General features: G+C 41.6%; 1 long non-coding RNA gene across 1 annotated transcript; it reads left to right on the top strand.

Annotated features, from left to right (window-relative positions):
• Nucleotides 1-3,439: 3,439 nt before the first annotated feature.
• On the top strand, nucleotides 3,440-8,784 carry LOC131575230 (uncharacterized). The gene is made up of 2 exons (XR_009276740.1): nucleotides 3,440-6,699; nucleotides 6,780-8,784. It is a non-coding gene; the product is annotated as an uncharacterized LOC131575230 (long non-coding RNA).
• Nucleotides 8,785-10,000: the final 1,216 nt, after the last annotated feature.

The raw sequence follows: 10,000 nt of genomic DNA, 5'->3' as shown, positions 1-10,000 counted from the left end.
TTAAGTAAAGAGTTCATACAAGCAGAAGATTACAGGAAAAGATTGTATTGAGGATTCATTGTTCAGTCATGAGAAAGATCTGAACAATCAAACTAAAAGCTCAACTCACATATTTCTTCTCTCCATCTGCACTGTGAGGTTGATGGAATACAGGCTGCCAAGTACGGTGTATCTGGCTATCTCACCCCTGTTTGGGGTTTTCTTTTTGCTGATAAATAATGAAATACAGATAATCTTCGCATCTCTCTTACTGTTTTGTCTTGTGCTCCAAGTACAGCATTAACTGAAAGACAGAAATATTCAGGTCTGTTGAACTGAGACTAGTTTTTTCCCTGTTTGACAGACTTCTAACAAAGGGCCAAAGTACAAATGCAGAGGCATTAGTCAAAAGGGACTTGAGCCAGTCAGGCAAAAAAATTGCTCAGAATTTGATCCCAGTAGGAGGAAATCAGTTGTAGGCAGTCAGTTACAGAAGTTGTGTGGTTGATTTTTGGTGTTTTGGGTTGGTTTTTTTTTTTGTAAATTGCAAGTCTGATAAGAAGTCTTATTACACAATTAAGAGCAGAATGCAGATCACATTGTAACAAGCTGAGCCCTCAAAGCAGTACAGGTTTTCTCAGGAGAGTTCAGTTATTCCCATTAATAACTTCAATTGACAAGGGCTACTCACACAGGTAATGTTGTAGAACAAAGGCCACGTGTTTTCCACTGTGTACTTTCCACTGGAATTGGGAGTGTGAAATTGTGAATCTCCCTTTCTGAGGACTTGAGAACTGTGTATTCAGCTTTGTGAGAGGGATGGGTACGGTGGATACCTCTTCACTTGTGCAGAGCTCTTGGAAGAGTTTCTAGCAATACCAAAATGGCAGTACTCCAGATGTGTTACCTAGGGATGGATTTAAGAGCTGTCAGGCTGGTGTCATTCAGCCTGTAATCTGTCCTACTGATACCAGCCCCAGGGAGAAGGGGGTTTCTCAGTATGGGATCCAGGATAGCCAGCCCGTTGTGAAAGGAGTCACCACCATAGTCCGTGCGCTGTTGGCTCGAGTGCTGCCTTTGCTGTGCCCAGCTTGAGGGAGATTGGTTATCCACATGCGTTCATGACATGTTCATAGCACAGAACACTCTTTTAAAGAGAAAGAATCTCTTTTTCAGCAATTAGAATAAAACTGTGAGATAACTTTTATGTTACAGAAAGTTGCTGAATGAGTCACAGCATTGTCAGACTTACCAGGCATGGTTGATTTCCTCCTTCCATAGCCATGCTGCAGCTCCCATGGGGGCTCTCACAGAGCCCTGGAACCTTAACCAAGTTTTTCCCAAAGACTTGCCGGAACCCAGCACTGAGCCCTAAACCAGATTGGACCCCCAGGTATAAGAGGTTCTTTCCAGCTCCTTCCTGACTCTTAGACTTCCTAAGTTAGTGTTTTATTAGTAGACCTCTATAAAGGGGACATTGTCCCATCACTTGCCTCTGGCATTTCTAACACAGCACCATCCACTGCTGTATTTGCAAGGAGCCAGACATTATCTTGGTCAGTCATGGAGTTTGGGAATTTTATTTTACATTTAGAGCTCTACATCCTGCATCAGAGTGCAGTTCCACAGCAGGTTAACGTGACATAAGCTTGTGCTGCTGTTGAAAAAGCTCTTCCTACCCTCAGCAGAGACATTTCTAGAGAGAAGTTTCCTGAGTTACTCTGGCTTGAGCCAGTCCTGTAAGTGTGGGTCTGTATAAAATGCTAGATAGCTTATGGCCTGCTGGGTCTGTGCTCCTGCTCTTTCATGGGGCAGGCATGATAATACTACTTTTATCCCACTCTGTCTTGTCTGGAGTCTCATTAAGGACCTGAAGTTGCACATACCCCTACAGCATTAAACTTGGGAGAGCTCCACTTACAGCTGGTGGCATTGATTTTGATATGAAATTAAATACATAGGGGAAAAGAGCAGAATTAGATCAATAATTGTACATGCAATGACTCTTAAGACTACATCTCAACTGTGCCGTGATTTTGCTAAGCAGATATTGAAGGAGTTAAAGGACATGAAAAACAACCTTACTGGACCTTGTTCTTCCCTGGAACCAGTCTGAAATTATTCACGGTAATCTCAGGCCTGCAAGGTTCCTTAAGGGGGTGGGAAGTCCTCTGTAGATCTCTGGGCTGCAGAGAACCAGGGTATACTTCTTACCCAGACATGGTAACAACTAGGAAAGATCCTCACCTGCTTTGCTAGTGCAGTTTTTTAGCCTTTTTTTATTACAGCATCAATTTAATAGTGATGGGAATGCTGGGCAAGAGATGAAGGGTCATCAGGTAACTGAAGAAAGAGGACCATCAGCATCAATTGCACTGTGTTTTTATTAACTCCGAAAAAGCAGACATGTTTTCTTGTCACTTGCTATTCATGTTGTCTCATGTAAGAAAAGCATTTCCATCATAGAAGGGGGTGAATTTAGCACAGGGTAAACAGCTGTAGGAAACTAAAAACCCAATTGCCTAGTTTTTATGAGTAGAGGATTTCTAAAATATTCTGCTTGCAGAAGACTGCAGTCAGTATTTGTATCCACACATCCTTTTTTCTTGCTTCAGTCACAAAAGAGAAATACCTGCCTACATACATTGTTCTTTCTTTGTTTCCTATCAAATCTTGTTTCAGAGAATATAAAGTTCAAGTTCTTTTTAAAAAACATTTTTTTCTGAATTATTATTTTTAGAATCAGAGCATTTCCTCTTTCACTTCAGTGTAAAATTACTGAGCTTTAATTTTGCTCTGCATTGCACTTTATATTTTTTTTTTTCACTTTTTGGGCCATGTATTTTTGATACAGAAAACGGTAAAGGTTTTATTAATTCAGTTTTAACTTGAAATTAGCCATGAAACTAAGATGTTTTTATAAAAATGCAAGTTCCATAAAATACAGTAAATAATCTGTTTGGGTCAGAGACTTTTTTTTAATGATACATTGAAAAATATTATAGCTTCTGAAATTATTTATCATTTGGTAAATTCAATACATTAATGGATATCATGGTTTAAGGTGGAATATGAATGAGGATGAGACAAAGTTCTAGACAGTAGGTATCCTTATATGCAAAACCTGCATTAGTTTAATTGATAAAGGTTTTAAAAAATAGCCTAATCTAGTTTAGAGAAGTGTTTAATAGGCAAGTTTAAAATGCCAAGAGCTCATAGGAATTTGGAAGTGAGTTTAACTTAAGCACCCAGGGGCTGTTTCTCCCTGTGCTGATGCAGCGCTGTGCAGTGGGCAGCCTGCGAAGCTCCTGGGCTCTGCAGGGGCTGAACTCGTGCTGGTACAAGGCACCCGCAGGAGAGTATGGATTTTCCTGCTTTAAACAGCAGCTCTCCCAGCTTGCAGGCCAACTGCCAGGTTGGCAATTGTATTTCCATTTATTTTTCCTGACTTCATCCCTAGTGTCCTAAAGACAATCCTTTTGTTCCTAAGTGAATTAATGAACTCATCTTCCCTCTGGTTTTGATGTTAAGCTTACAGTACTCACACTATTGCATGTAGTTTATCTTAATTTGTAGAGGCCACTTTCAGCATTTTAAAAAAAGAAAAGCTACTCTGCCCCAGCACAGAATCCTTTCAAATCTTATGGAGCATGCTGAAAAATAAAGACATTTTTGACTTTTACTTTGTCCAAACTCTTTATTCCAAATCACAGGAAGAAAAGTGGGGAAAACAAGGCACATGGTAGTGAAGAGAGGAGAGAGACAGCGATGCTCGTTTCCTTCCCAGGGTGAACCATTCCTGGGCTCCCCTCTCCCAGGCTGAGCATGTGTGTGTATGGACCATGCACAGCTCAGAAATCATGTAAAATCCATCCTTGCAAAAGCTCTTGGTTGGCCACCTCCCAGACACCCCAGTTCCTTTTCAGAGGCTTCCAGACATTCTGCTCATTTCTACATCCATAGGTAAAAGTAAAAGCTACCTGCTGCTCCAATAGCCTGCGTATAGTTTCACCTGGGACTGCAAATGTATCACTTTGCTGTTTTTAATCAAGCTGCAGTTCTTCCAGCAAAAGGGGGGGCATGATCCAAGTATTGTGTGTGCTACTAAGCTGTTGTGTCCTTGCAGGGACCACCAGGAGTCCCTGGAGCGAGGCAAGCACACTGCCAGTGGTGTGCAAGCCTTGTGCTTAACATCAGTGGTGCCTGTGCTGAAGAGAAGCATGGACTGATGTCACCTGTCCATCTCACCACAGAGATGAGGGCTGCACAGCATGGCTGAGCTCTTGGAATTATAGGGCAAATTAGGCTTAAAACCTTTACAGTTTTAAGGTGTGGCTGAAAACTCAGTCAGTGTTCAGCTGAGGAACAACAGCAGTGACAGCCCTGTCCAAGGTCGTGTTCTGTCAGGCAGCACAGATGACAGCTCTGCGGCCCGACTGGTTGCTGCATTTTCATGTATGTTTGAAGGAAGGCTTAGAAGACTTGCAGATGCTAATCCTTCGCAGTCTGGTTTGATTCTGCCCTCCGGGGGCAGCCTATGGGCTGGCACAGCAGTTAGATAAGGGGCTTCCACTGACAGTGACTTAGAGCAAAAAACTGTTTCTTGTAAGAAGCAGGTGCTTTTCTCATTCTTAAAGCATTAAAAACACACAACAAAATGCCACCATACAGACCTTTGTCAAATCCTCACAGTCCCCTGTAGCACCAGCAGCTGGGGAGAAATGAAGAATTCAGAGGACCTTGGCCATAACTCAACATAAAACCTCTGCAGTCCATGGCCACTGAAAATGATTTAGTGCTGGATCAAAGCCACCCAGACTTGGGCCCTCCAAAATTCCTCTAACAACTTTGCTGCTAGTTCATACGAAAAAAAGTGTTAAAATCTTTGTGTCAGCATACGAGTCAATTCTGCCTGCTGAACCAAGATTACTTCCAATGGACTTCAGATATTTTGGGAATCATTCTCAGGACACTCCAAACATTTCTTAAATTAAAAACATTTGCAAAATTAGTAATATGCATATTAATGCCTAAAAGTTGATGAAAATAATTGAGTTAAGCTACTGAGAAGTATTTGCTTGCACCTGAAATGTTAAAGAATGACTACTGAATTCGTGATTTGCTAAGCACGAACTCATGAGTTTTATCAATACACTAAACCAGCTTTGTACAGAGTAATTTTATAAAAATTGAGAAAGCTTGTTTTTTCCTTAAGTTACTCAAGTAGTTCAGGTAATGAATAATTTGTTTCTGGTCAATGCATTTTAGAATGAGAAAATCTCATCTTCTTGCACTTCTAATATTCATTGTTTGTATGGAAAAAGAAATCTTCACTACTTTTCCATTTCCCAGGGAATGATCAGTTCACTAAGCAACAGGCAATGTTTCTTGACTTTAGATTGTAAAATATGCTTAGATAAATTTACTCTCCTCCATGTGAATCTGGTTATCTGATTCTTACTTTTTTCTAGCTTCAAAAATGCTTTTGTGCAATTTTCATAAGTGCAGTTGAATAAAAATTGCAAGGAAGAATCTAAGTCAAATGCTAAGTAAAAATCAAGCACATGAAACAAATGTGGAGATAGAAAGTATCATGAGAAAAGTCAATCCATTACTGAATTAAATATTTATAGAACACATTGATTAGCAGAGAGTACTGATCTTTGTTAAAGTTACATTTACAAGCAGACCACTGTGAGTGTCATAAATGACAAAGCAATTTTTCTTTAGAAAAAGTGCAAATGGAAAAAAAAAAACATTAAAGTAGATCATTTAGACCAATATTTTCTCAATTCAAGCCCATCCTGCCTGTTACATTACTGTTGTATTTTCAGGAATGCTCAGGACAACAGACATTCCTCATGGGAAGCAGCTAGGTTCCAAAGTGTCAACTAAATAAAAGTGAGCAAACTCATAGGATTTTCTCAGCACTAGCTCAGCTAACTAAAGACCAAAAAAACCAAAACAGCAAAAAAGCACTACTCACTACTGAACTAGAATTTCAGCAGTTTAAAAGAACCATGTTTTGATCTAGTTCACATACCATAGCTAAACCCAGGTTTCTGTTGGTTCGCTTGTTTGTCTTATGGGGCTTTTACTTCTTAACAACCCTCAAAGCAGGGTCTGTCATTCCTGAGATGATCACCGTTGAATAGGAATTTCTTGAAATCCTAAAATACATGGTTAGAGAAACAACAGACTTCAAATTAAAAACTACTTAAAATTATCTCAAAAAAGCAAAAAGAAACTTAAATTGTCTATTTGGGAAATGCCATTCAGCTACCATTAACTCCCAAGTTGTGTGTTTAACTGACATCCTGTAGCTTTGTCAGCTCACATTTTTGTTAAAAGCAGATGGTGATTAAACTACATAGCAAAGGACCTTCCTTTGGTCTTTGTAAATGAATGTATACATACAAACTATGCATTTTCACACAGCTGCATACTGTATCTTGAATCACTTCAACTTTTCCTCTAGCTTTGAAACCCCCAAACTTCAGGAGCTGAAGATGCTCCCATCTCCTTTGGCAGATATTTGTCTCCTGTCTTGTTTCTGCTCTCCAAAATCCTTAGATGCAGGACAGAGGAATGCTGAGCTGCACAGCCCAAGGAGCAGAGTGGCTGGGGACCTGTGGCCAGGTCAAGGACCTTGCTTGCTCCTCTGGGGGACCAGTTTGGGCTCCCAGGCCCAGCATGGCCAAACCCAGAGGTGTGGTATCTGTGCTCCCTCTGCCAGAGCTGCTCCAGCCCCAGCACCTCTTGCACTCCTGGACGCTGGGGCAGCTGAGCAGGGCCAGCAGCTGCTCTCACCCAGGCTCAGGAGGAGTTTGCAGCCACACTCAGCCCAGCTGTGCCAAGGAGAGGCCTCTGCCCTGGGCTTGCAGGCACCATCCTCCCCCTCGGGACAGCCTTTCAGCCATCCCAGCAGCTCGGTTCCTTCTGACCATCGTTTCCCCTCAGTGCCCTGCAGCACTTGGAGGCAGGGATGGCTCCTCAGGGGTTGTGATCTCACTGCTGAGACCTGCTGCCCCAGGTAATGCAGCACTCAAAATGCTCAGCCCTTCATCCTGGTCACTGATGGACTTCAGGGCTGGGATGTGCAAGGGACGAAGGATCAGGTTTAGTGTACTTTCTGTTGGAGGGGAGCAGGAAAGATGGAAAATGGATGTCTTGTTCTTATAGCTGGTGTAATTAAATAAAGGAGAAAGATACTGCATGCAACATTTCTTAAATTTTGGGTTGTCACTGTAATACACATCAGCCCAGTCTACTCAATGAATGAAATGTGTTTCTTACTCTTTACCCTACAGGAAGAAAGACCAAAAAAGTAGACGTAATATCTTTGCTTTAGACTAAAGCAAGCATGAACTCAACAACAAAGATTTTGTTTATATGCAAACTGTTTAAATATTTGATACCAGTATGAAGGCAGTCATATTCTTATGTATCCAGAGATTTGCACTCATCTAGGTTATGTTAATTAAAAAAATATTTTTGCGGTATGTATTTGTATTTGAGGGGCCAAGTCTTTAATTTTATATTCTTTACAAGAATTAGTGTGGCAATTACGTTTTTCCATTTACTGAGCTACCTGCCCATGCTAGTTGCTCATTTGCATAAAGAATATTTCCACTACTTCAGAGGTTTTTGGGTGGTTGTTTTCAAAGGGAACCTGCCCCAGAGGGTTCCACAGGATTGTCCAGTGCGAGTGGGAGGCTCTCTGGAGCAGCAGGTCACCCTTAGAAGGATGTGGCCTCTCCCTGCAATGGACACACATGGATTCATTTCCCTGCAATCAGCAACTGCCTGGTGGGCCTGGGTAGCTCCAGCTGCAGTCCCTCAAATCAAAGCTCCAGCTGACTCTGTCAGTCCTTTGCTGTCACTTACTATCACAAAGTTAACTTTTTACAACAAGAAAGAGCTTCCAACTCTGGCACTGATGGAAATACTGAATACTTTTAATATATATATATATATATTTGGAAAGTATTTGAACAGTGTTTTGTCTTTTTTTATACAACTTTTAGCCAAATAGAAAAATTCTGATTATTACTTCTGTGGATACCTGTCCACCTGTAAATAAACTCATATATTCAGGTACATGAGCCTGAAGAAAAAAATAATAAAGACTGTTCAGGAGCTATGCGCTTTGCTAGCTCCTGGTTCCTTTGTACATAAGAGGTAACTGTTTAAATGTTGGGTGGGTTTTTTTAATTTACTTGTTGTTCCTCTAAAGAAAGAAGAAGAAAAAAAAACTTTTGACTTTGTTTTCTCTTTTCTGAGTTAATACAAAGATTTTCTAACTTTTTACTGCAGAAATGGATTAATACCTGGTGCTAAGTGAATGTGAGTCAAACTGGCCATAGCAGACACACCAGTTAGAATGCACTTTTCCTGTGGCACACAATGTATTTTCTCAGAAGGGACCTTCAAAGGACTGTCAGATGTTTACATTTCTTCTTGTTGCCCCAAATAGTTTTGAATATTCAAATAACTTCCAAAAATAAAGTCACGGTCCATTACTGATGTGACAAATCCTTACATTTAAGTATCTACAACAGCTTTGTACAAATACCATTTTAGAGATAGTTGAAATATTGGGCTTTCATACTTTGTAATGCTTTGATGTGACAATAAATATACTGTTGCTATCTAGTCTAACCTCATTGTAGACCTGTAACTCCCTGTTTCTGGTTATGTCATGAATTGCACTGGCTTGAATTCAGCCAAATACTGACTGTTCAGCTAAAATATTCCGACTGTTATGATGTCCACAAAACATTAATTAAATGCACTTGTATCTGACTACCATGGAGTATGTCAAATTATTCATGTAATAAATCCTTTGTGTATAAGTTTTGTTAGTTGTTTTTGTGAACTTCAGTTCTTTCACAGCCATGAATGCCTGTGCATCAGCCAAGGACCAGCTGGAGTCAGTCAGTGATAACCTTTGCATCGACTTTGTTACGAACAGGGCTCATTTCCTTCCCTTTCATCAGAGGGCTGATGTTTACACACTGTGAGCTAAGACGTACAGGACAGGGATGTTGAATTCTAAGTTTTGCCCCTGTGAATTTGAAGTTCAGCCTTTGGCTGGGGACTGTGGTTTCCCACTTGCAGGCTCACGCTGCTCCTCCCGATGCATTCTGCAAGCAGCACTTCCCCTGTCCTGCTCTTGCCTGGCAGCCGGGGAGCAGCCTCCCTGTGCACAGCAAGGGACAATCCTGATAGCAGAGGATCGTTTGGCCAGGATATGCCTTTGCCATAGTAAAGCTGATGAAGCTTCTGCTTGAAACTTGCAAGCTGGGAAGGCATCTCTGAAAAAAAGAGTAGTTTCTTGGAAAAAAAAAAATAAAAAATAAGAAGTATAAACTAATACCATTCCTGCCCAAATTCTTGACTGCAAGCTTTGTTAGGTCATATTTAGATTTTCGTTTGGCTAATGCGTTCCTACCTACTGCTGCAATGCTAAGTCCAATATAAATAGCAAGTCTATTAAACTTAATGAGTGGTTTAATCACTTCTTGTGCCCGCATTTTCCTCCCTTCCAGCAGCAGCTCCTCACCACACACGTGCGCACTCGGTGCCGTCTCCAGCACAGGAAATCGCTGAGCGAACCTGTTCTCTGAGCCAGAAGCGGAGCAGCTCTGGCCCGGAGGCCGCTCCGTGCAGCCCAGCAGGAGGTGCCGGTCCCGGTCCCGGTGCGGGTCCCGGTCCAGTCGGGCGTGTCCCCGCCGTCCCCATCCCGCAGATGCGGGCGCTGCCGGAGCGAGCGGCGCTCCCTGCAAGAGCCAGCGGTCCCCACAGCCCCGCTCCTGCCACGCAGGGACTCAGCTGCCTGACTTGGATCATTCCAGTCGGGAATCCTATGGCTGATTCCTGTAGATATAAAAAGGAAGGGATTTGAAGTAATATAATTACCAAGGAAGCATTTAAGTGATATTTCAGACTAAATTCCACTAATTAAATGCCACTTAAAGAGATAATAATCTCTGCTATAATTGATGTTTCTGAAGACAGA

This window comes from Poecile atricapillus, chromosome 2, assembly GCF_030490865.1.
Source record: "Poecile atricapillus isolate bPoeAtr1 chromosome 2, bPoeAtr1.hap1, whole genome shotgun sequence".
Taxonomy (NCBI): domain Eukaryota; kingdom Metazoa; phylum Chordata; class Aves; order Passeriformes; family Paridae; genus Poecile; species Poecile atricapillus.
The sequence above is the reverse complement of the archived record's forward strand: the minus strand, read 5'-3'. Positions and strand labels throughout refer to the sequence as shown.